Here is a 9,490-nt window from a genome sequence, read left to right as displayed (position 1 = left end):
GTTTGTTTTAAGATTTTATTTACTTATTTGACAGAGAGAGATAGCGAGAGCAGGAACACAAGCAGGGGGTGTGGGAGAAGGAGAAGCAGGCTTCCCACTGAGCAGGGAGCCCAATGCAGGGCTCGATCCCAGGACCCTGGGATCATGACCTGAGCCGAAGGCAGACGCTTAATGACTGAGCCACCCAGGCACCTCCCTTCAGAGCATTTGTATCTATACATTTGTACAAATTGTGTATTCTTTCTCACTCATTGTGAATAAAAAGAGGACAGCATTAATTAAAATATCAATGTTGAGAAAATAAAAAGACAACCCACAGAATGGTAGAAAATATTTATAAATCATATATTAGATAAGGGACTTGTATCCAGAATGTACAAAAACAAAACTCAACAATAAAAAAAGACAAAAACACAATTTTAAAATGGGTAAAATATTTGTTGACATTTCTCAAAAGAGATATACGAATGGACAATAAGCATATGAAAAGATACTCAACATCATTAGTCATTAGAAAAATGCACATCAAAACCACAAGGAGATAATACTTAGAACTCATTAGGATGATTAAAATAAAAAAGACAATGACAAGTCTCAGTGAGGATGTGGAGATACTGGTATCCTCATAACATTGCTGATAGGATTGTAAAATGGTGTATCCACCTTGAAAGACAGCCTGGCAGCTTCTCAAAATATTTACCATAGAATAACTCAATGACCCAGAAATTCTACTCCTAGGAATATGCTCAAATGAAATATCACCATACAAAAACCTATACATGAATGTTCACAGCAGCATTATTCATAATAACCAAAAGGTAGAAACAGCCTAAATATCCATCAACTGATGAATGGATAAAGGAATTGTGGCATATCAATATAATGGAATATTTTTTGGCCATAAAAAGTAATGAAGTATAGATAAGTGCTACAACATAGATGAACCTTAGAAACATGCTATGTGAAAGAAACCAGTCACAAAAGACCACGTATCATATAATTCCATTTACATGAAATATCCAGAATAGGCAAATCCACACACACACAAATAGTGCATTAAGGGTTGGGGGAGAAGGGGCAGAAAGTGACTGCTAATGGGTACAGTGTTTATTTTTGGGGTGACAAAATGTTCTAACATTAGACAGTGATGATGATTACACAACTGTGTGCATAATACTAAAAGACAATGAATTGTATACCTCAAAAAGGTGAATTTTGTGGTGAATTACATCTCAATACAACTGCTATTAAACAAAATCAATGTTCTCTAAATATACCCAGTTGCAATAACCATAGGACAAAATGTCAGGCTTTGGTGGACTTTTAAAACCTGTACTTTGCCATATAAAGATCTCCTGGAGAGCTAAGCCAGTCAAGTGATTTCTGTTTTGTTTTGTTTTCAACTAAAGAAATCATCTGAGGTTGTATTAGTATGATGCCAAAATTGTTACGGAACCTGGACTGGATTGCCCAACGGAAGAACCAAGTGGCGCTCGCAGATCTTGGAGGATAGGAGGTTTATTTAACGCCGGTGGGCTCAGAGGAGAGTGACCTCCAAAGGTCTGAGCCCCGAGCACAAACAAAGGGGGCAATTTCTGCACGTCTACTTCTGCATACTTCGCACTTTTGGTGTGTGCGCAAGCGGGGCAGGGAGAAGGACCCGGATTGGTGCGCGTGGGAAGCAGAGCAGGGAGAAGAACCCGGAAGAGCCCCGGGGGCAAGGACTGGGACTCTCTCACTGGATCTGTCGGCCATCTTAGGACACAGATTTTCCTTATCAAAATAACTGATTAAGAAGTAAAAAAAGGCAATTTGGTTATTTTAGTTTTATTGAATTTAAACTTTTTACTTTCTATTAGGCAAACTCTCAGGTATGTTAATTTTTTAAAATAAAAAGTATAAAAGAATGAATTCTGTATCAAGTACTCCCAAGCTGTGCATTTGGACTTATAATAAATGCTGGCCAGGGCTTTAAAATGATATGGAATGTTATATATATGTATATATTTCTCTTTTCATTTTTTTCAATTTTCGTTTCATATCTTTGGTGTTTTGTTGTTAGGTGCATGTGTTTATAATTATTATATCTTCCTGATGGATTGACAGTTTCATCATTATAAAATGTCCCTCCAAGCTCTATTGTTGTTTACATAATGTATCTTTTTCTATCCTTTTACTTTCAATCTATGTGTAATTTGGCAAAAAACTGTATCTCTTTTAGACAGCATTTAGTTGGATCCTGTTTTATTTTTAAACCCAGTTTGAAAATGTCTGCCTTTTGATTGAATTATTTAGTCCATACACATTTGTTATGAGTACAATTGGACTTACACTTGCCATATTGTTTTCTATATGCCTCAAGTCTTTTTTGTTCATCTATTTCTCCTTTACTACTTACTTTTTCATTACTTGAATATTTTCTAATGTTGCATTTTAACTTCCTTAATGATGTTATCACTATACATTTTTAGTTATTTCCTTAGCGATTGCTTTAGGGCTTACCATATACATCTTAACTTGTCAAAAACAGCTCAGAATTATATTAACAATTCCAGTGAGATGTAGAGACATCATTCCCATATAGCTCTATTCTCTTTCCTCTGTTATTGTGGTATTATTATGTATTACCTCTATACATGTTATAAACCCAATAATATGTTGTTGTAATTATTGTTACTTGCATGTCTTTTAAAGAAGCTGAGAGAAGAGGAAAGAACAAGTACATAATTTGAGGCTTCTGTTGTATTAGCCATCTTATTTATCATTTTAGGTTTTCTGCATTTGTTCCTGTGGATTCAAATTAACATCTAGAGTTTATTCTTGGCCCAGTATAGCTTTGTCCCCACACATCTCCTTGTGCTGTTATGAGCAAATACATTACATTTCTGTATGTTATATAAGGCCCAGCAATACAATTACATATATATTGCTTTATGCTCTTCAAATCAGTTAAGAGAAGAATGGATAAGAAATACGTATTTATATTCTTATAATTATATAATTAACTTTACCAGTGCTCTTTGTTGTGTCTGTGTGTATTTAGATTACTTTCTGGGGTTACTTGCTTTCATTTCAGTCTGTTGAACTTGCTTTAGTATTTCTTCTAAGGCGGATCTGCTAGCAACAGAAAATATATTGCTAGCAATATTTTCTCTGTTTCATCCTCTCTCTGTTCTTCTGGTATTGCCATTATATGTATTTTGGTGTACTTAATAGTGTCTCAAATTTCTCTGAAGCTCTATTCATTTTTCTTCATTCTTTTTTCTGTCTGTCCTATGGATTATGTAATTTCTATTGATTATTTTTGAGTTCTCTACTTCTTTCTTCTGCCAGTTCAAATTTTCTATTTAGCCTGTCTAGTGAATCTTCAAATTTCAGTTATTGCATTTTTTAACTCCAGAATTTCCATTTGGTTCTTTTCATAACTGCTATATCTTCATTAATCTCTTCATTAATTACATTAATTGATGTAACACTGTCATCATACTTTACTTCTAAAATCCTGGTTTCCTTTAGTTCTTTAAACATATTTATAATGGCTTCGTTGAAGTCTTTCTGACAAGTCTGACATGTGGTCACTCTTCCAGGCAGTTCTGTTGCCTTTCTTCTGGTATATAGGTCACATTTTCCTGTTTATTTTGTATGTCTCATATTTTTTGGAAACAGAATATTTTAGACCACATATTATAGCAACTTTGGGTACTGGCTTCATCGCTCCCCTCCTCTGGGGCTTGTTGTTATTAGCTTGTTTACTTGTTTAGGGACTGGTTAGATTACTTTAGTGAAGCCTCTTCTCCAACTCTCCCCTGGACCCTGCTAAACACACACACGATGAAGCCTCTGATGTTGTTCCTCAGGGGTCCATCCTTGGATAGGGTCATAGTCACTCTGGGAGGACAGTGGTTTTGGTGTGGTTCTCTGTCTGAGTATATGCCCACATCCATCTGTGTAGCTCTACTAACTGGTGGTTGCTTGCTCTATTGTTTGTAATAATGCTCTGGGGAATAAATTGCTTCACACATTAATACAATCAAATTTAGGCTCCCTTGGAGGGACAGTTCCTGACCTCAGTGTTTGAGGTTTATTCAGACTCTAGGAAAGCTCTTCCACCTGTTTCTTTGCTTATTTTTCTCCAGCAACTCTTTGGTTCACTGTTTAGCCTATATCTTTCATGAATCTATCAATCTCCTCCCAATTGTCTTTCACCAAAACCTCTACTCTTTTTGAAAGCAGCCTTAGGCTTGAACTTCATATTCTGTTGCAGATGAAGTTGGTTCCTTTGGGGAAAGATCTTGAGCATTCTGTTCTATGGCCAGCTTTTTCTCCCTGCCAAAATTTCTGAGCCACAGCTCTGGTGCTGAGGGAAGGAGAAATAGCTCACTTCTCCCTAAGTGAAACACTAGCTTAAAGAACTGAGAACTCAGTGGATGTAGGGGCAATAGCCCCAGGTGTCCTTGGCTTGTCTCCCTTGGCATGGTATCCCTGCCCTATGAGCTGAGGCAAGAGCAATTGGGACCTCAGTGTTCTACTATGCCCAAGGTAGAGACTTTGTACCCTGAGTGGGAGTTAGTGGAAGAATGGAGTCCCTCCTCTTGGCTGCACTTGCCCAGAAGTTTGCCTCAGCAACTAGTAGTTAGGGGCAGCATGAGAAATGCTAATGTCTTATCCCTCCCAGGAAAATAGCCCTCCAATGAGAAGCTGGGGGAATTCAGAACCTTGTAATCTTGACTGTACTAGTCTGGAGTGAAGTTCCCATTTCACTGGCCTGGAAGTAAGGAGGGAGGGTATGGGTATTGGTTCAAATACCACAGGCTCTTGCAGTTTTATGGAGTTTTAGTAAATATCCTTGAGTAAATGTTTCCTCTCTTGCTGTATTCCCATAGGGCCACTTCCATTTTTTGTATGCCCATAGGGTTAAGCATTTTTAAATGGTTGTTTTAGAAATGATTTCATTAGTTTCGCTGAGGAGTGACTCTGAGTTGCACACTGTGATGCCAGCAGTGGAACCAGGAAAGGGATACTTTGATCCAGTGTAGATTAGCATTGTCTTTGGCGGAGTGCTTTAGGTGTCTGTGGTTGCTAGTGGAAGGCCTAAGATCTAGTTGTAGTAATAATGTTAATAATAATAATGATGATAATTTCTTAGGCTAGTATTCCAGAAGCAAGGCTAAGATGGAAATTCCTGTAGGTGGTTTGTTGAGGGAGTCCTTTAGAGAAGTGGTGACATGGGGATACATAAGTCCCCAGGCATCTCCTGAGGGAGGCGGTATGAGCCTATAGCAGCCAATACCCATCTCATCTAGGGATGGATACTCTGTCCTAGTAAAGAGATCGGGACTGGAGTTCAACAGAGGTAAAGAAGAGTTCAAGAACTAAAGAAGAGAGAAATGAAAGGAGAAAAAAAGAAAGAAAATAGAGAAAAGAATAAAAAAAAGCAAAAAGCCGGGGCGTGCATGGGAGTGCCAGGGCAGGACTAACAATGTTCCCAGTGGTCATTCAGGAATACAAAGGCCCTTGGCTTTGGCCTAAGCCTTCAGAGGTCAGGCTTGTCAGAGCCCAACAATGTTGTAATCTCTTGGTTAATGTCACCCAAGGAGTCAGAATTTTGGGAACATTGCCCATGGACCCATTTCCTACTCAATATGCTTAAATTATTTGGTTTAGCAAGGAGTAGAGTTATTTCCCTAAAGCAAGAGCCCCGCATGGCAAATATTTTCCTTCAGGTAAATTGGCAACAGAGAGACTTCAAGTGGTACTACCTGCCCCCAAAGCCCCATTGTGGTTCAAGTGCTAAATAGGTACTATATGAACATCCACTTAAATAGCATGCTGCGGTAACCTCTTCAGAAGGAGCTATATTTTTGTAGATAGAGTATGCATGCACCTGGTCTCTCTTTGATAAGTGACAGTGTGGTATCTCTTAAGAACAAAGTGAAGGAGGATTTACAGACTGAACCTACTCATTGTTAGGTGTGATAAATGCTTTCTTCTTTAACTGAAGATGCTTAATGAAGTAGATTATAGAGACCATTTCAAAACCTTTGCTTTTAAGGTTAAAGAGAAATTGCCATCCCGTAAGAATAAAATCCCACTGAAATGTTAAGTTAGGTACCTAACTACACCCCATATATGCCAGGGAATATGTACTGGGGAGCTAGAAATCACTTTCTCTGTCTTGTTAATTTAAAATACATTAGCAGGTAAGTAACCCTCTCAATAGCACACCTGATTCCAAATGGTGTGCCATTCCAATACCACAGACATATTTAAAAGTGATGATTTTATCACAAAACAATACCTCTCCTATTCTCCTAAAGCAGAAGCTATAACTTCAGACCCAGAAAACCCAGTGCAATCCAACAAGTTAATAACTTCAACAAAATCACAAAGACCTCATTGACATATGAATATCCGGGGGGGGGCGGTTGTAACAAAGACATTTGGGAGAAATTTAGATATATTATTCCAACAGAATACTTTCTAAAGTTTCCTCTAACATCTGCTTTTTCAATGCCAGCCAAGATAGGTAGTATCTGAATCATATTTTTGATTCATATTTGATTTCAATCAAATTCAATCAAAATCAAATATGATTTGAATCATATTATGATTCAATCATTTCAGTATATGAATCATATTTTTAATCTCTTGGGTTTCACATTGTTTAAATTTGTCATGCCAGAATATTTGTTTAGCAGATGGCATTTCAATGTTTTTTTTTTTTTAAGTTTCTTACAGTTTCTAGGAGAATTTAAAACTAAATTGTCCTTAGGAAATGATTCCTTATCTCTTCTCATTGGAAATAAATTCAGAACTCACAGCTGGATTAAGCAGAACATGTGAAGCAATGGTACTAATGATTGGTATCTGTTGTTAGATGACCACTACTGATGTTTCATTCCTTACGAAATCAGACTGATCTGTAATTCACTATTATTTTTGTTATCATTTTGATTTTATGATGCAAAAATGGAACAGCACTTTAAGACAATGACAGTATATTAAAACAATAATCTATACACCAGTTTTTAGTATTTCTATGTTTTCTCTCAGATGTATTCCATTTGCACTGGATTTTTGTCTTCAATGGCCCTATGTTCCCCTTTAGTGCCCACAACTCCAAAGTCAACTGCAAATGGAGGGGATAAGACCCTCTCCATGCTTTCAATCTTATTACTCCTCTTGCTAACCCTTGGGATTCTGCCCCGTTAAGTCAATTCTAGAAGTGTCGGTGGTTGATAATAGCTTAATATTTGCTAAAATCAACAAAAAGTCATTAAACACCTACTATGTCCTAGATGGAGTATATGCTTATGTTTTATGTTATCACACACACACACACACACACACACACCCAGGAAGTCCCTTTCCATGGAAGACTGAAATGTAACAATGACCCCATGATTTTGAATAAATCAAATATTATTATCTTTCTGATGACAGTATGTTTTTAGATAGGAAACATAATAAACATTATACAATACTTTTTTTCAAAGTCTACTGACATTGATGAATAAATATGCAATTATTGCCTTACCAAGAACTAAAAAGAGATAGATCGCATTTTAGGCAAAGTATTCATAGAGGAGACAGAAACCCAGGATTATAAAACATTGATTAGGGGTGGTTATTTATGCTAAGCAAGAATACTTCACAGGATTCTTTTAAAGTATAAACTCTGATTTAAACATTATTTTTAATAAGATTTTTAAAAATTCAATTTGGGCACTAGCTTTAGGGGTATACCTGTTACCACTACAGCTACATAGATTTTAAATTTAAAAACATTGTATTTGATTCTCTTGGAACATTGGGTATAGAGAAGAAGAAAGCAGAGGTAGCTAATATTTATTTAATATTCAATTTTTTCAGACTTTTTGCTAAGTGCTCTCTCTTTGTCCCATTCAGCATCAGAACAGTTTTTGAGGTGAATGTTCCTATCCTTATTTTGTAGATCAGGAACAGAGTCCCACAAATTACTGTGATTATGCAGCCAGCAAGGACTGGAAAGAAGTTTACAATCCAGTTCCATTGGACTCCAAAGTGCATGCTTTTTTTTTTTTTTAAACCATTTTATAAACCATAAATAAAGCAACCAAAAAACCTCCTTGATTTTGAAAGGAAATAATAAGTATTTTTTGAGTACAAAGAGCCAGATTGTTACACTCCAACTACACGTAAAATAACTTTTCTAGTTAGCTAGCTTTAAGCCCTTGCAAATTGTGGGTTTAGCCTCTTGAAAAACACTGAAAATTCACCATGCATGAAGAAAACAATTCATTGGACCCATTATAGCCTACTGGCATATTATATGCTCCATTTTTATGAGTAAGCCATGCCAAATATAGGATCATGTTAGCTGTTGAAATCTGTCTTTATGTAAATAGATACATGCTCTCATCGGTGCCGTCCCCAGCAATACAGATGGGTTATTTGTTGTCTGGTGCCAGCCTGTAGAAAGATCCCAGAGTACCACAGATTGGGCTGCTGTTTGAGTTGGAACTGAACCAACCAGCACATGATAACTCCAGTCATCTCTTAGGATAGTCAGTTCTCTTCATTAGCATTCATTTTTGCTCTTGGGATTCAGCCCTCACACAAGGGGTGGGTTCCTGACAGCATCTGGTTTCCCCTTTTCCATGTCGCCAGCTTTGGGTATTTTATTAATTGCAGTGCAAGCTGGTATCATTTACTAGTTTTAACTACTCTCCAATGCCATTGGTTATGTATACATAACTCTTTGTTCCTTCTTTATCGAAAGATCCCAGGATTAAAAATCTTTAGCTCATTATGATGTTGTAGTTTATTTCATTCTTGGTATGGAGTGAGCACAGCCAGACTCTCAGAATGTGGTAAACACTTTGCTGTGTGACAAAGCATTTTTCTTGTATGACTTTATTCTGTAGTGACTTTCCTTCAATCCACCCTGCCCTCTCCTGGAACTCCTTCTATTGCTTCTCTCCAACTTGCAATTCTTTCTCAAAGTAATAGATGTCACACCTGTGCCACTTCAGAATTTTCATGTGTCCATATTCAAGTAATGCCCTTTGCCCCTCTTTTACCACAGTGTGAATATGGACCACAAGGCTGGTCAGGCAACTAAGAAACCTAGCCTCTGAAATGACCGGTTTATCCTTTTCTCCACCCACCCCACCTCCAGGGAAAAGCCTGGAAAAGTTCTCATGAGACGTATGAAAGTCCTGAAATGGAACAGGCATGACATGTATTACTGCGAATGAATCCTATACGCTAAAGAAAAGCAGGAGAGCATCCGAGGACATCCTGGTGTGGCAGCAGGACAGAGCCCTGCCTCAGAGCCTTCGGAATCTAGAAGCCCTGGGAGACACAGAGGACGACAGAACTTTGGAGGGCACCTCAGATGTCAGCACATTTGCTGCCCTCCCTTATGTAAGCAACTATGTTCTGGGTCACGAGGTGGAGTCACCAGGATGTCTCTATTCCTGGTGTTACTCTTTTGTTCACTCAACAA

General features: G+C 37.6%; 1 long non-coding RNA gene across 1 annotated transcript in view; it reads left to right on the top strand.

The window, feature by feature from the left end:
• The first annotated feature begins 1,268 nt into the window (after positions 1-1,268).
• LOC145721310 (uncharacterized) overlaps positions 1,269-9,490 on the top strand; it is a 35,969-nt gene continuing 27,747 nt past the window's right edge. The window contains exons 1-2 of the long non-coding RNA XR_014144970.1: positions 1,269-1,871; positions 9,161-9,408. This is a non-coding gene — a long non-coding RNA (uncharacterized LOC145721310). The remainder of the gene's footprint in view (positions 1,872-9,160; positions 9,409-9,490) is intronic.

The sequence above is a fragment of the Leptonychotes weddellii genome, chromosome 4 (genome assembly GCF_054177405.1).
Source record: "Leptonychotes weddellii isolate Sample4059 chromosome 4, ASM5417740v2, whole genome shotgun sequence".
Taxonomy (NCBI): Eukaryota; Metazoa; Chordata; class Mammalia; order Carnivora; family Phocidae; genus Leptonychotes; species Leptonychotes weddellii.
This window is presented reverse-complemented; position numbering and strand designations above follow the sequence as displayed.